Here is a 16,153-nt window from a genome sequence, read left to right on the forward strand (position 1 = left end):
AGACACATAAATATTATAATTTCCACATATGTCATGTTATTTTAAAAACTCAGGGAGAGATTCCTCAATCATCCAACACTGTTGTCAGATTTATTGCTTTACTGTGTTTATTACTCCTCTTTTACTCTTTAAATTTGTGGTTGTGTATGTTTATCCTCTGAAGGCAGCAGAGAAGTTCAGAACTAAACGTGAAGCCCTTCCCACCCCACAGTATTGAAAAATATGTTCAAAATCACATGCCACACATACATACTTAGATGTTTTAAGCCTTTTACTTAAATAATCCAGTTGCTTTCTTTTTGACTGTACATATTGAGCCATTAGCATAAAGTTGATTACAAAAAAAGATTTGTCATGAAGGAAGGGCATCAGTATACATTTAGAGCATCAGTACCTGTAGAATTTGTTAAATTCCTTCAGTAGTAAGAAATTGATGGCATGCAAAGTCACTTTTATCTAAAGAAACCCCAAAACTACACCAACCTTTTTTTCAGTAGTGAAAACTCGAATTTCCACATGTTAGTCTTACTTTTATAAGACTTATATATTGTGGCACTCCAGTTTAGACTCATTATCTTCTCAAACTCTTCATGGAAGAATATCAACTTGCATATCAATGTTAAAATAACTAAAATTAATAGAAATCCATGGAGAACATTAATCCTACTAACCAGTAAAATATTGTGGAGGGTTTTTTTTTTTAATTTTTAATTTTTTTATTTTTATGTTTCTTCAATTTGTGCCTTTTAAATGACTTTCTGTATTATTGTAGTGGTCTGCACAGATTAGTAAATAAAGCAATAAGTTAATCAGAATTGAAATTCTTATAATTGAGATATTGATTATTATTATTATTATAAGAAGCCTATTCTGCCACTGAAGAGAAATAAATTTTAGAGATAATGTAAATATTTTAACACTTTTTTTGGATTTAATTTATAATTATTATAGTATATATATAAGTAGTATAATAATATTATTAATAATACTTATTAATAAGTAGGCAACATTTCAGTCCCAGTGAAGGAGAGTCTTGCCATAAGTTTCCATACTCACTTATGTGTTAGGATAAGTAGTAGCCAGTGACATAGCTCCAGGCTAATTTTGGTATTTCTGCTCATTAATTTATCTCAAAGATAAAAAAGGAAAGAAAATAAATATGGGGTTCTCTACCAACCCATAACTGCACTACAATAAGACTGTTTATAAGTTTTTTAGTGTTATAAAATCAAAGCAAGAGAATGAATGTGGTCTAAGTGTCACAAAATACATTTTGAACAAAATCAAATCTCTAATTAGGCTGTGATTTATTTTTGCTTAAATTGTGATTTAAAGCAGACCATTCAGCCAGTCATGAAGAACATGATGAATGGCAAAATTTGGGCATATATAAATCAGATAGCACTCAGTACCTCTATGATGTAAATTCAAATATAGTTTCCTCTGCAAATTTTTTAATCCACATTAATTTCTATGAGAGACAGGCGTAGATGATGCATTTTGGATGTGAATTTGGACACAATTTGTCCTCGATTTTTGGACTGACATCTGTGTCTGAGAATGGACTGACTTTTCATGGTAATTCTGAACTTTTCACTTTTACATTCTCTTTGTTTATTCCTTTGTTACTGTACAACTCTACTTACCAAATTATGCTATTAGGAATGATGTTTTACCATCAGTTTTTTTTACTGTCCACTGTGCCTTTGAGACTATTTTTGGTTGTTTTCTTTCCTCCCTACTCTAGTCTTTTGAACTACAGGAGGTTTGGTTCCTGTGTCTTGAGAAATTCTTTCATAATCTTTTCTATTTTGTCTGAACCTGAACAAGGGGCTTTTGTAGTATACTCCTTATATAATAAAATTAAGAGGTATTAAGGAAAAGTTCAAATTCTACTGCTTCTTATGTCTACCGACTCTTTTCTCTCCTACCTACCAGTTTTTATTCTTTCATCAATGTAATTTTCTTGTCAACTCAGCCTGTGGGATCTGTAGTAAGTAGATTTAACATTGTTGTAGTATTCTAGCTTGTTTACCTTATCTATTGATATTTTCTCTGTGTTACTTTTAGGATGAAGTCAACCTTTTGCAGAATTCTGTTGTTATGATTAAAAGAAGACACAAGAAGACTGATTCTCAGATAGTTTAAACTGTTGGTAACAAAAAAAGTCTCTAAGAGACCTCTTTTGGACAAAGAGATCAGAATATAAAGAATCTGGCTGAAAGAATTATTTCAAGATAGGCCAGAAGCATGAAGATTCTTGAAAGAGTAGAAATTATGTATTCCTTTTGATTAGCTGTTTTTCTTTTTTTTTTTTTTGTGTTGCAAAGTGAAAGGAAATTTATCTATGTATAACTTAAAGTGGTTTAGAAATAGCATTAAAATCAAGTAACTGTTTCCTCTTAGACACAGATGGTAACATTTTCAGTGTTAAGTGGATCTTCATCTCTACAACCTGAACTGGGTGAACCTAAATAAATTCAGCCCTGACTTCTTGAAGAATAATTCCCCTTTGTTGCCTAGCCCAAAATATTTAATAATAATTTCCTTAGATATTTGCTTTCTGTCTATTGTACAGCATCTCAGTCTTGACAACATGTGGCATTATGTGGAAAAGTTTTTGTAGGGAGGTTTTCAACACTGGCTTCTGTGACAAAACACAAGAAGCCATCCCCATGTCAGACAGAGCCAGTTCCAGATGCCAGTGGCCAATTCTGAGCCCACCAGCAACATGGTAACATATTCAAGAAGGTTAAAAATGGTTGTGCAGCAGCTGTGAGAGGAAGGACTGAGGAAATGTGTCAGGAAACCAATCCTGCAGATGCCAGGGACAAAGAGCAAGGAGTGCTCAGGTGCTAGAGCAGATGCCCCTGCAGCATGAGGTTCAGACCATGGTGAGGCAGCAGTGCCCCAGAAACCTCTGAAGGACCCCACATCTGAGCAAGTGGATATTCCCTAAACAGAGCTGTAGAGCCAGGAGAATCCATGCAGAAGCAGGTTCCTGGCAGGAACTGTGGCTCATGGGGGGCCATGCTTGCGCAGGTTGCTCCTGAAGGACTGCATCTTGAGGAAAGGATACATTCTGGAGTAGTTCTGGAAGAACTGAAGCCCATGGAAAGGACCCATGTGTGAGTGCTCATGAAGTATCTCCCAAGGGAAGGACTCCACACTGGAGCAGGGGACGAGCTCTCCTGGAAAGGAAGGAGAAACATAGACAATGGGTATGAACTGACTGCAACCCCTATTGGCCTGGACTACTTGTGGGGGAGAGGTAGAAAAATTAGAAATTATGTTGAGCCAGGGAAGAACCCTGGAGGGGTAGGGGGAAGGTGGCTCCAGCTTTCTCACTATACTACTCTTTTGCAATTTATTGGCAATAAATTAAATTCCCTAAGTTCAAGTCTGGGTTTGCCTGTGATGGTAATTGGAAAGAAACCTCCCTGCCCTTATCCCAAGTAATGAGCTTTTCCATAGCTTTTCCCTTCTGGCCATTTTTTTGATAAAGGGGAAGTGATAGAGCATCTTGGTAGGTGACTGGCAGTTAATCAAGTTCAATCCACCACAGATGGCAATACAGTACCTGTCTCATTCACAAACATCCCACATGGCTAAGAGTGAACTGCCACATCTCGCGTTTGCTGAGTACAGAAGAATCCAATTTGGGGCTCCTAAGATAAATGACAAATATATGTCCCCATTGTGGACAAAAACACTTTTTAAAACAAAGTCACTACAGATTTGCAATAGTTCTTATTTCTTGTAAAGGTAAAAAATCTAATTCTCACATACCTATTCTTTCATTATTTTTGCAAAATTACTTTGGGGCATGGATGTTAGTATTATTACCTTAAATGGTTTCACAATCCTCTGAGAAGCCTGGAAAAGGTGTGCTATGTAGCCCCAAATCTCTCTGGCACACAAACAATTTAAACTGCACTCAGAACACATTGGAAAGGCAGGCACTTTTCTGCCTGTCTAAGAGGAAGATATCTCCGAAGTACAGTGAAGTTCAAGGAGGAAATTTACTCAGAGGCCTATATTTTAGCAATTTTATTTTACACTGAGCAATCTTAGCATCTCTATGAGATGAGGTATACTGAGGGTGCATTTGTCTTAAACAAAAAAAGTGGGTTGAGAATCTGATATTTCAAGGTGGTCACTGGGAAAGATGTTTCCCACTCTGTGCACTTTAAGGTCACTCTGCTGAACAAAACATATCATGTTTGTTTTAGAGTAAATGAGTGTATAAAAATTGCCTGAGTCTTTAATTTAGTCTTAGATGAAGTGCTCAATAGAAACTCTAAATCTTTCAAATGACACTGAAAAGTTAAAAGGGTTATTAAGGTTGTTTAGGAAACAATGCTAAAGCTGATGTTTGTTCTCATTTTATGTGCCTTAGTCTGTCAAGTAGATAGAGATTATACATTTTATTTGTGGCTCCTCAGCTTTCCCTACATACAGATTTTTAGTTCAAATACAGGATAGGACCTGAAATGTTAGATAGAAAGAGGGCTTTTATAGACTATATCTGAATTTCCAGCTTGCAATTTGAGAGAGAAAATAAATTCCCATAAATATAGAGAACAACTACATATTTTAAATGCAGAACATTACACAACCATGAAAAAAAAGTTGTTAAAATTTGGGTAATATATATTCTGTTTGTCCCTCTGCTATATTTTAATATATGAGTAAATGTTTAATTATGGTTAGAAATATCTTCTATTAAATATGCAAAATAAATTAATAAGTATATAGGTTGAGTAAGATAACAAAGCAAGGATAATTAGAAAACCAACATAGCCTTAAACCTCTCTTTTTCTCCTTGCCAAATTTACTCTTAGTAAGGGAAAGCACTTCTTAAATTTGAAGGTGGGAGAGAGCTGGAACAGGCTCCTCAGAGAAGTTGTGGAGTCTCCTTCTCTGGAGAAAATTAAACCCCATCTGGACAAGATCCTGTAAAACCTGCTCTAGGTGAACCTCCTTATGTGGGAAGGTTGGACTAGACGATCTCCAGATGGCTCTTCCAACCACAACCATTCTACGATTCTCTGAGTCATGTTAGATCTAAATTGCAAAATCTTCATACAAGTAAAACATACAATGTATATAAAAATGTTTTGCCAATATGATCAGAGAATTATTTTCTTTTGCCTTTGGTCAATGGAATACAGAAAAGACATGAACAAAGAAACAGGAGCTTAAAACAATGTGATCTTGGGTAATGTTCACTAAGAGAGAGCTCACCTCTTCTGGAAACTGGTAAAGAAGCACATAATATAAAAGTTGTTCTTCTGCTCCACTATTTTAAAAATTATTCTTCAATTTTAAATCTCTAGTATCTTCTAAAAAGTAGTTCAGTAATGCATTATTTACAAAATCTTTAATACTTTTTTTAAGACTTTCATGATATTACAAAATGTGAGGGAAAGTAGAGTAGAACAAGGGTTGTGAATTCCAGTTTAAAAGAAAAGATGAAAGTCACAATGAAAAGTGTTGTGAAATTTTATTTGTAGGAAAAAAAGTCCTTAAAATGTGCTCTAAATTATACAGATGGACCACAGAGATTCTGAACACTTTTGCATATTCCTAAATTCCCAAATTTCAGAGTAACCATAGGGACTTTAAACAACAACAATTCTTCCACTTATTTTGGCTTAGACAGAGAGAAGATTATCTTCTATTGATCTTAATCAGCAATAAATTAGCTCAACATCAAGGCCTTTCTGATCCATCTGTATCATAGTCAAAAAGAAAGTATTAGTTAGTGTCTGCACTCTGCATGCCAATGTCCAAGCAAAATATTTTTTACAAAATATTTCTATTGCCTTTGGTGCTCTTGCATCCACTTAGAGTCCAAGTCTAGTCCTTGGACTGGGCAGAATTCTCTTCTTTGTTGCTGATGCATTTATTATTAAATAATGAACAATTATACTGATAAAACCGATCAAAAGTACCTTGGAATTATGAGAAAAACATTCTTCCATTTTACAGAAACCATGTTCTTATCAACATAAAAGGGAAAAACATAACATTAATAAAACCACACTCACAGGAATTAGAAAGTAGGTGGTGCCACATCTGGTACTCAACAGAATTATTCAGTGCAAATTTTAAGTCCTCAGCTGCTGGTGGTCCTACACAAAAGCAGGAAATCAAAGATGAAATAGACAAATACAGCTAAGCATAAATATATAGATAATATGTACTATATTCTAATATTTGTTGACATAGATACAGTCAATATGGTCATTTCAACTTTCCTGATTTGTGACCTCACAGTTCTGATCTCTGTATAATCTCCTAACCTAATGTAAAAAAAAATATCCAATGCAAGAACAATAATCTTCCCTTTCTCTTTGTACTTAAACCACATAATCCACTTACACTTTGGCTGCACTGTCACACCCTGTTGTGATAAACCTCTTTGTGAGGTTTTTGCTTCCCTCCTTTTGCAAAATAGCAACTGTAGAGTGAAACAGATAGAACACCACTGATGGTTAACAATATTGAAAAGCCCAATCAAAAACCCCCAAATCTTTTAGTAATGGAAATAGTAAATGAAAATGAACATTTAAAGTAGAAGTATGAAGTTTGACATACCTGAAATCCATTATTATTGCTTATCTCCCAACCTTGTGTTAATGTAAAAATACCTTATTCATAGAGACATGGACTTTTTACTGTAAGTAAATAACTATTTTGTCTACCTGATTCCAAAATAAGATTTTACTGTAAAATGAAACTATGTAGTAGCTTTCAGAAATATCAGGTTCTTTGATTTACCAAAATAGACCTGTTTATTACTGATATGTCCCTCTGCATCATTCTAAAAGTTGTGTAATCATTTTCCTCTCCTTCCAATGTCTACACTCTAGCTCCTTGTATGAAGATATATAACCAATATGAAAATAAAGTCAGATACACCTTTCCCCATGAATTATTCAAAACAAAATCTCGTGAAAGCTGTTAATATCCACAAACTTCAGGTAATTGGAATGAAGTTTTGATTGATCTCTTGGACTGAGATTAAGGGAAACAAAGTCCTTGTAATTCAATTATGCAGGACTGAAAATTTTATTGTAGACCTTTGGCATTTAACGTTAGGTGACTATTTTTTTTCCTTTATATCCAGTGTTCGATATTGACCTTTCCCAGAATGTGAAAGTATCTGACTCCTAGATCTGACTTCATCTTCTCTCTGTGTGTTTGCTTATATCCATACAGACAAATCCATATGTATTTACATTTATCATTGCATTGGTGTGGAAGAGTACATGAAAATGGATAGAAACATATTGAGGGGCAAGCAGAATATAAATCAACTTAAATTAGAAGACCAGGCAACACCTCTTTTAGAGGGGAAACTGCTCATAAACAGGCACTGATTTTGTCATGAGATTATGGAACAAAATTAAAAGTGGATTCTAGATAAAAGCAAGTTTTAGAAATAATTTGAAAATTAATAGATAAACTCAGAAATGTTTCGAGAAAAACACAAGTTCTAAGTATTTTTTTTTCACAATAATGAATATCATCATGAGGAAATTTGTGAAATATATAAAGACTGTTCCATAAAAAAATTAAATCATATCAGACAAAATATGGTGGCTTTCACATGATGTTAAAAGCACCCTTCTCAGCAGTCCTCTGCTATTAGCACACCTTCTGATAGAAAAATGTCAAAGGAAGGGTGAATTTGTAAATCATTGGATGCTTAATATTCCTATTTTAATAGATATATTTTTATGGATTTTTTTCTGATTTGTTTAGGGGAGAGGGGTTCGAGGATTTTTTAATTGTAGAGGAGTGGTAAAAGGAATTTTACTGGCTGCTTGTAAAGTACAGCATTCAATCTTAGATATTGTCATGTGTCCCAGTTTATAAAAATAACATACATTTTCTCACAAAGAACAATCCTACTTGGATTGCTCAATATCATAGATATTAATTGGCCATTGGTATCAAGAACCTGAGAGCAGGACAAAAATCAAGATGATTGCTTGTTCTCAGAAGACCAGAAATTGCGGGCTGCAGGCCTATGATTGGAAGAGTCCCATGGGATAAGACCCTGGCGGGAAGGCAGGCTAAAGAAAGCGGATATCAAGGACTTCCTGACAAAACACAAATGCAAAAGGAAGTGTGGAAAGGGTGGAAGCAGGAGCAGGCAATCTGGAAGGAATATAGAAACACAGCATGGGCATGTATGGTTAGGAAATCCTTGGCCCACGCCCAGAGCTGAGTCTGGGAAGGGATGTGTAAGGCAAGATGGGTTTCTGCAAGTACGTGAGTGACTGAAGAAAATTCCAGAGCAAATGGGGCCAAATGGGGCCCATCTGGTTACCCAGGACATGGAGCCAAGGTGCTGAATGACTTGTTTGCCTCATTCTCTACTAGCATGACTAGCTTTCAGGAATACCAGGCTCCAAACACCAGGGGGACAGTCTGGAGGAGCAAGTCAGGGAATGCTAAAGTAAACTGGACATATGCAGGTCTACGGGCTCTGATGCACCCATATGTGCTAAGGGAGTGCTGGTGCCACTGTGAGACAACTTTTGACTGTCTTTGAGTGATTTTGGTGACTGGGAAAAGTGCCTGAAGACTGGAGGAATGTAAGTCGCCAGTCTTCAGCAAGAGTAAGAAGAGGATCCTGGCACTGCTCACCTCCCTTGCTTCCTAGAATAGTAATGGAGCACTTAATACTGGAAAGCATTTCCAGGCACATAAACTGGAAATTAATTAGGAGTAGTCAGCATGGATGCTCCAAAAAGTCATCATGCTTCTCCAACTTGATAAACTTCCATAAATAAATGAATGGCCTGGTCTATCTTGATTTTAGGAAGGTCATCCACACTGACTCCCATAAAATCCTAACTTCCTAGGGAAGTTGATGAAGTGGGGTCGAATGAGTAGGCAGTGAGGTGGATTGAAATCTGGCTGAATGCATGGTCCCAGAGGATGGTGTGAGAGGCATAAAATCTAGTTGGAGGCCAGCAAATAGGAGTTTATCCCAGAAGTCAATACTTTGCCCAATCTTATCCTAAATCTTAATTCATGAGCTGGATGGTGGAGCAGAGTGTATCCTCAGCAAGTTTGCAAATGACACTAAACTGGAAGGAGTGGCTGACACGACAGGGGGTCATGCTGACATCCAAAAGGACACCCTGGAAGAATGGCTAGCAGGGAAATTTGCAAAATTCAATGAAAGGGAGCACAAAGTCCTGCACCTGAGGAGCAATAACCTCATGCACTATCTCATACTGAGGGCTTCCGTGTTGGAGTGTAGTTAGAGAGTAGAAAGAGAGAGACCTGGTGAAGAGAGAGACCTGAGCAAGGTGGACATAAGGCAGCAGTGTGCCCTTGTGACACCAGGGGTGAAAGGTGTGTTGGGCTGTATTAGGCAAAGGATTGCCAGCAGTTTGAGGAAGAGTCTGAAAGACCTCTCATAAAGCAGAGAGAGCCTAGAGTACTGAGCCTCCAGGATATGTCTCAGGTGTGTACCTGCTGCAGGAAGAGTAAAGAAGGCAGCTCTAGGTTCTCTTCAGTGGTGCCTAGGGACAGAACAATAGGAAATGGGCATAAAGAAGTTCCAAATGAACATCAGGAAGCTCTTTTTTACTGCGAGGGTGACTGGAACAGGTTGCCCAGAAATGTTGTGAGGTATTCAAAAGATATCTGGGCATAGTTCTGGACAACCAGCTCTAGGCCCTGATTGAGGAGGGAGGGTACACAAGATGATCTCCAGAAGTCCCTTTCAACCTGAAACATTCCATGATTCTGTGATCTGACCTACTTGTCTCCATTAGTACTTAAATGCTGAGCTTTTCTTAATTGTATTACTTTTGAAAAACAGTAATTATTGTATTTAGGGGATAGCAGGCATCCCTCATTGAATGCAATAAGCAAAAGTAGGAACATAGAAAAGGAAGTAGGAAAATATGTATTTTCAACTAGAGTTCATCTACAGAGTTAGACATACATAGCTCCTTTTATCTGCATCAAAGAATTCAACTTCTTCAAATAATAACACTGAATCCCATCTGCTCTGTATGAATACAGGGTCATTGACTTCAAACCAATTTTTCCAGTACACAACAAAAGGTTTTCCTATCAGGTTAAGAACATCCATCTTGCCAAAATGTATGTCAGAGGTACTACTGAAAAAGTAGTAAGAAAGAACCAGAGTTTGTGGAGGTTTGCTACAGAGATGCAGTAGAGAGGTAAGATTGCTTTGATAAGCTCTCAGCTAATATTGCTGTGTCAGCAATTATTGATTCTGAAATAATGGAATTACTCCAGAAAGTATCAATTCCATATCTTGAGGCTACAGTTCCAAAAGAGTCATCCAAATGTCTTATAACCACCACAGTTTGTGTAGAAGATGTGAAGCAGAAACATCCCTGAATACTAAAAGTTCATTGGTGGATATTTTCTGAACAGATTCAGTATTGCTTGCTTTAGCAAAATGTAATAGCCAAGTAGAAGACTTTGGACTGTAAGATTTGACACATTAGAAATGAAAGAACCTATTTCTTAATTTTGAATTTTATGCCTCTGTGATACTTAAGGATTGTGCAGCACAAGTAAATAAAAATTAGATGGTGTGAAATAAGAAAGCAAACTGCAGGAGAGAAAAATACCTGATTTTGAACATGAAGCTCTGTTTTATGAGCCTCCAGAATGGACTAAGCAGTTTGTGCAGCACACAGGACCCTGCAGAATAAAGGAAATCCCTGCACATCAAAACTAATGCTAACTGAACAGTGCACAAGCCAGCTAATTATAGGCAAGTCTCAGAGATTTTCTTTGGCTTTCAAAACATTTTTAAGCATATACAGGGGCACATATTCCAAAAATACAGCCAATAAGTTTTTCATTACACTGACCTCTGAAGCTATACAGTGCCGAAGTTTGCATAACACCTAAATTATGGTGGTGAGTTTTTCATAGAATCCTTGTAGTTATTTACATTTTTCTCATAGTAAAAAAGGCTTCTGGGTCAGTGGCTCACTACCTGACCAAGCTGCTTCTGAGTATCCAGAATGCTGACCTTGGAGCTGTACTGGGACCTATATCTAATACAAAACAGTGACAGTGAATGCAGGAAAATTAGACCCATAGTAATATAGAGAAAACAGCCTCCTCCTGCACAGCTAAGTGTTTCAGACTTGGACTTTTCTCTTCAAAGACTAAAATTTAGTTCCAAGGTTAAACAATTAATTTATCAGTGTCTTTTACTTAGAATGGTCTCACTAAGATAAACATGGAAAGTTTTACTCATTGCTCTTTATGATTTTCAATAAGGTGTAGATCTCTGCTATAAATACTTCCAAAGAAGACTTCAGCTCTTAGCATTTTTCTAGCTAGAAAGCTTTACAAGACTCTTGGCAGCCTAGGATTCTTCAGCTCCTCTATTTCTCCTGCTGCTGACATACCCCAAAGCCATAGATCACAAAGGCATGTGGAGATGTCACACAGAAGAAGAAATAGAGTAGACATCATTCAATTCCTTTGTTTCTGTCTGCCGTTAAATCAACATACAAAGATAATAATGCTCAGCAATACTAGATAGTGTTTCACTGTCACCTGCTTTGATGCAGCTAATAATGTCCCTGTAGCTGCTTCAGACTATGATTCATGATGAAATGTCTTTCCCCAACACTGTTAAGGAACCATTTAAGATACTGTTGATGGCAGATTTAAGTCCTGTCAATACGGTAGGCAGGCTTCAGAAAGAAAATAAGGGTTTTTTGATAAAGATTTTAGAACAATTTTATGATCAGATTTATAAAGATCTTTGAAAAAAAATGAGAAGTTGAATAAACAATTTTTAAAGTTCATCTTGATGGGGTTTTTTTTGTCATAATTGGTCCTAATATACCTTTTTGATAATCTACATAGTTTTAACTTTTTTCTTATCCCCTACATTACTAGGGTTTTTTTAATGTATAAAGGATATCTTTGTACTACCCAATTATACTCCAACAGAACATCAAAAATGTACAGCACATAGAAATTAATTTCTCATGTCCTGATTAAAATAATATATATATATAAAAATAACACTCCTAAATCTCAAATTCATTGTGATATTTTTCTGAGTATTTTGTCTTCTTACATTTCTGGTATTTTCTTCCCTGGCTTCTGGATTAGTCACATATCTAGGAAGGGTATTTGAGTTCTCTGCTGAAGACTATGGTCTTTTTTAATAATACCTAAGTCCTTTATTCTGGTCCTTTTTTGATGGTATATTACCTTTTCCAGACACATTCTTTTTTAGGTGTTTGGTTCCTTACTTTATTGCCTTCCTTTTTTTTACACTAAATCAAATAAACTAGTTATTTGCTCATGCTGTTAGTCTATTTTCATCTTTCGGACTCTGGTTGCCCTTCTTTATGGTGACCTTATCTGCCCTTCAAACACTTTGCTTTCCTTTCAATTTAGTTCTTTTATAGCTTAATCTTTTCTTGAGGCACAAACAGCTTCAATTATAAGCCTTGAACTTAATTTGATTTTATCCACAATAAAGACTTTTTCTTTTATGCTTTCAGAACACGTCTTGTTTATTTAAGATAGATCAGAGCATATTACATTCATAATGGTTTATTAGATAAGTATTTTCCATGGTAGAGAAATAAAAAACAGAGAGACAAATATAGTCTTGGCAGCTTCCTGTGTTTGCATAAATACCACTAGACCTAATAGGTTAAAAAATATTTTTCCATAGCATTTTCCTCTTCTATTCCATTCATAGCCTAAGGATGACATTTGTTCATTATTTTAGCCTTAATGAAGAGTACTCTTTTAATAGCTTACTGCTGTTTTAGTAGTTCTAGCCGAGGAGAAAGAGTGGTCCAAGTTGAAGCTGGAACTGAATCTGGCAAAGGACACAGAATAAAAAGATGACTTCTACAGGTATGTTAACCAATGAAGAAAGGTCAAAGAAGGGATAGTCCCCCTTCCCGATAAGCAGTGCTGGAAAATGGGTAACAACAGAGGAGAAGGCTGAGGTACTTGCCAATATTTTTTACTTAGTCTTCAATGACCACGTCTCTTTCCACACATCTTCAGCAGGTGGACAGCAGGATGGGGGTTGGGGGAACAAAGTTCACAGCACCTGAGGAGCCTGAATGTGCATTAAGTGTATGCATCCCAGGGTTCTGAGGAAAACTGGCTGATGTCAATTCCAAGCCACTTTCCATAGTATTTGAAAAGTCATGAGAGCGACAGGGAAAAGGAAAACATTTTATCCTTTTTAAAAAAGGGTAGAAAGGAGGACCCTGTCAGCCTCACCTCTGTGCATAGGAAGATCATGGGACAGATCCTCTGAGAGGCTGTGCTAAGGCATGTGGAAGGCAGGGAAGTGATTTGGGACTGCCAGCACAGCTTCACAGAGGGCAAGACCTGCCATGAGTATACTACTCATACCACTGGTATGAGTACAGGAGTGGACAAGGGACAGGATTCAGATGTTATTTATCTGAGCTTCTATAAAGCCTTTGATACAGTCCCCTGCAACATTTTTTCTCTCTAAATCAGAGAGAGATGTATTTTAAGGGTGGTACTATTGTATTGATGAGAAACTGGTTGGATGGTAAGATTCAGAGGGCAGTAGTCAATAGCTCAGAGTCCCAAAGGAACATCAGTGACAAGTGTTGTCCTTCAGGGCCCATATTCAGACCACTGTTATTTAATATCTTCATTAATTATTTAGATAAAGGGATAAAGAGCATGCCCAGCAAACTTGCAGATGGCACCAAGCTGTGCTGGGGTTGATGCATCTGAGGGACGGGATGCCATCCAGAGGGACCGGGACAAGCTGAAGAAGGGGGGAAGTATGGGTTTAGCAAGACCAAGTCTGGGGCTGCACCTGGATCTGGGCAACCCCTGGTACCACGCCAGGCTCAGGGATGAACAGATCCAGAGTAACCCTGTTAAGAAAGACTTGGGGGATGCTGTGGGTGAGAGGCTGGACACAATCCAGCCACGTGCCCTTGAAGCCCAGAAAGACAAATGTGCCCTGGTCTGCATCCAAAGCAGTGTGGGCAGCAGGTGAGGGAGGGGATTCTGCCTCTCTGCTCTGTTATGCCCTGGTACTCTACCCACCTCCAGTGCTGCATCCAGCCCTGGAGTCTCCATGAGCAGAAGGCTACCAGCCTGTAGGAGTGAGTCCAGAGGAGGCCACCTAGATGATTTGAGGGATGGAGCACCTCTGCTATGGGGAAAGGCTGAGAGAGTTGGGATTGTTCAGCCTGGAAAAGTGCAAACAAAAGGCATACAAAAGGCTGAAAAAATCAGGATGACATAACTGCAGCCTTCCTGTACCTGAAGGGACCCTACAAGAAACATGGAGAAAAATTATTTACAGCGTTACATTAAATACTTGGAAGAAATTCTTTACTGTGAGAGTGGTGAGGCATTGGAACAGGTTGCCCAGAGAAGTTGTAGATTCCCTGGAACTGTTTAAGGTCATGTTGGATGGGGCTCTGAGCAACTTGATCTACTGAAAGGTATCCCTGCCAATGGCAGTGGGGTTGGAACTAGATGATCTTTAAGGTCTATTCCAACCAAAGCCATTCTGTGATTGTATGATTCTATGATCCTATGAGAAAGTTTATAGGGGCACAGTTTATCGTGTAAGAGTAACCATGCAGAAGCACTTTGATGAACACAAAAAATAAATGCTGTGCAAATAATTTCTGCTATCCTTGCTACAACATTAAGGCAGAAGGCCATTCCTGAAAGAAGAAAGTATTGTAATGCAAATTAAATTTATTTTCTCCTGTTTGCTGCTAGAGAACAGAACATTCTGACAGATCTTCCCACATGCATTGCTCAAAATATGTAGCTTCTTATTAGTTCATCTAAATTATAACATTTGAAATGAAAAATATGGGAAAATAATTCTGCTTTACATCATAGTGTCAGACTGCAAAACTATTAAGATTAGTCTATTGTCCCTTATTTTTCCTCTTTGTGTCATCAGGCAGTAATAAAAATAATTCCCAGTACCCTGCATCCTGTGAAATTTTCTTTCTGGTCCACTGAATACAGTGTTAGTTTTTCAGTCATGGCTTCTCCTCTTTAATTTCATAGGACCAGATGGCACTGGATCAGTTTGTATCAATTTCATTTCAGTAGGGTCACTCCTTTTTATGTCAGTATGAGGTTTTCTTCTACCATATACATTGCTTGGAGCTACCATAACATCATTCTTGGAGTCTACACTTGATTAAACATTAAACATTTACTTATGTTTTCCCACTGGAGCAACTGTTCTGTGTGCTGAAGCCCTGCATCCTGGGAAATGTCTGAACATCCCTCGCTGATGAGAAGTAGAGATTAATTTTTCCCTTTACTAATGTAAACTTTTACTTTTCTTTTTTTACTTTAGCACACTGTCTTATCTCAGTCTATGGGTTGTTTTCCATCTTCTTCTCTCTCCCCTGTCCTGCTGGGAAGGGAAGTGATAGAGGGGCTTGATGGGCACCAAGGTCAAACCACTACAATCTCACAGGGTTTTTTTTTACTGATTACTGATCAGTGCTTAGACAGGGTTAAGACTTTTCTGTCCCTGCAGTGAGCAGGCTGGGAGTGCACAGGGAGTTGAAGGGGACCCAACCAGGACAGCTGTCCCCAGCTGACCCAATGACTATCCCATACCACATGGTGTCGTGCTCAGCATATGGAGCTGGAGAAAGAAGAAGAAAGTCGGGAATGTTTTGAGAGATGGTGTTTGTCTTTCCAAGTCACCAGTCTGTGCGATGAAGCCAGGCCCATCTTGGGATGGATGAACACATGCCTGCCCATGGGAAGTGGTGAATGAATTCCTTGTTTTGATTTGCTTGTGCATACAGATTTTGCTTTACCTGTTTAATTGTCTCTATCTCAACCCAAGAGTTTTGCCCATTTAACACTTCCCATTTTCTCCCACATCCCACCAGAGGAAAGTAAGCAAGCAGCTGCGTGGGATTGAGCTGTCCATTGGGGTTAACCTACAATAAACCCTTACCTCAGGAGCAAAACATTGTGTGTCAACACAAGTCTGACACTGCTGCTTGGAATATTATTTACAGCAGTAGAACAGCTCTTAGTAAAGGAAACTATGGAACTGAGCTGTCACCTTTCCCTTTAGCATGTTATCACTGCTTCT

The sequence above is a fragment of the Molothrus ater genome, chromosome 3, assembly GCF_012460135.2.
Source record: "Molothrus ater isolate BHLD 08-10-18 breed brown headed cowbird chromosome 3, BPBGC_Mater_1.1, whole genome shotgun sequence".
NCBI classification, from domain to species: Eukaryota; Metazoa; Chordata; class Aves; order Passeriformes; family Icteridae; genus Molothrus; species Molothrus ater.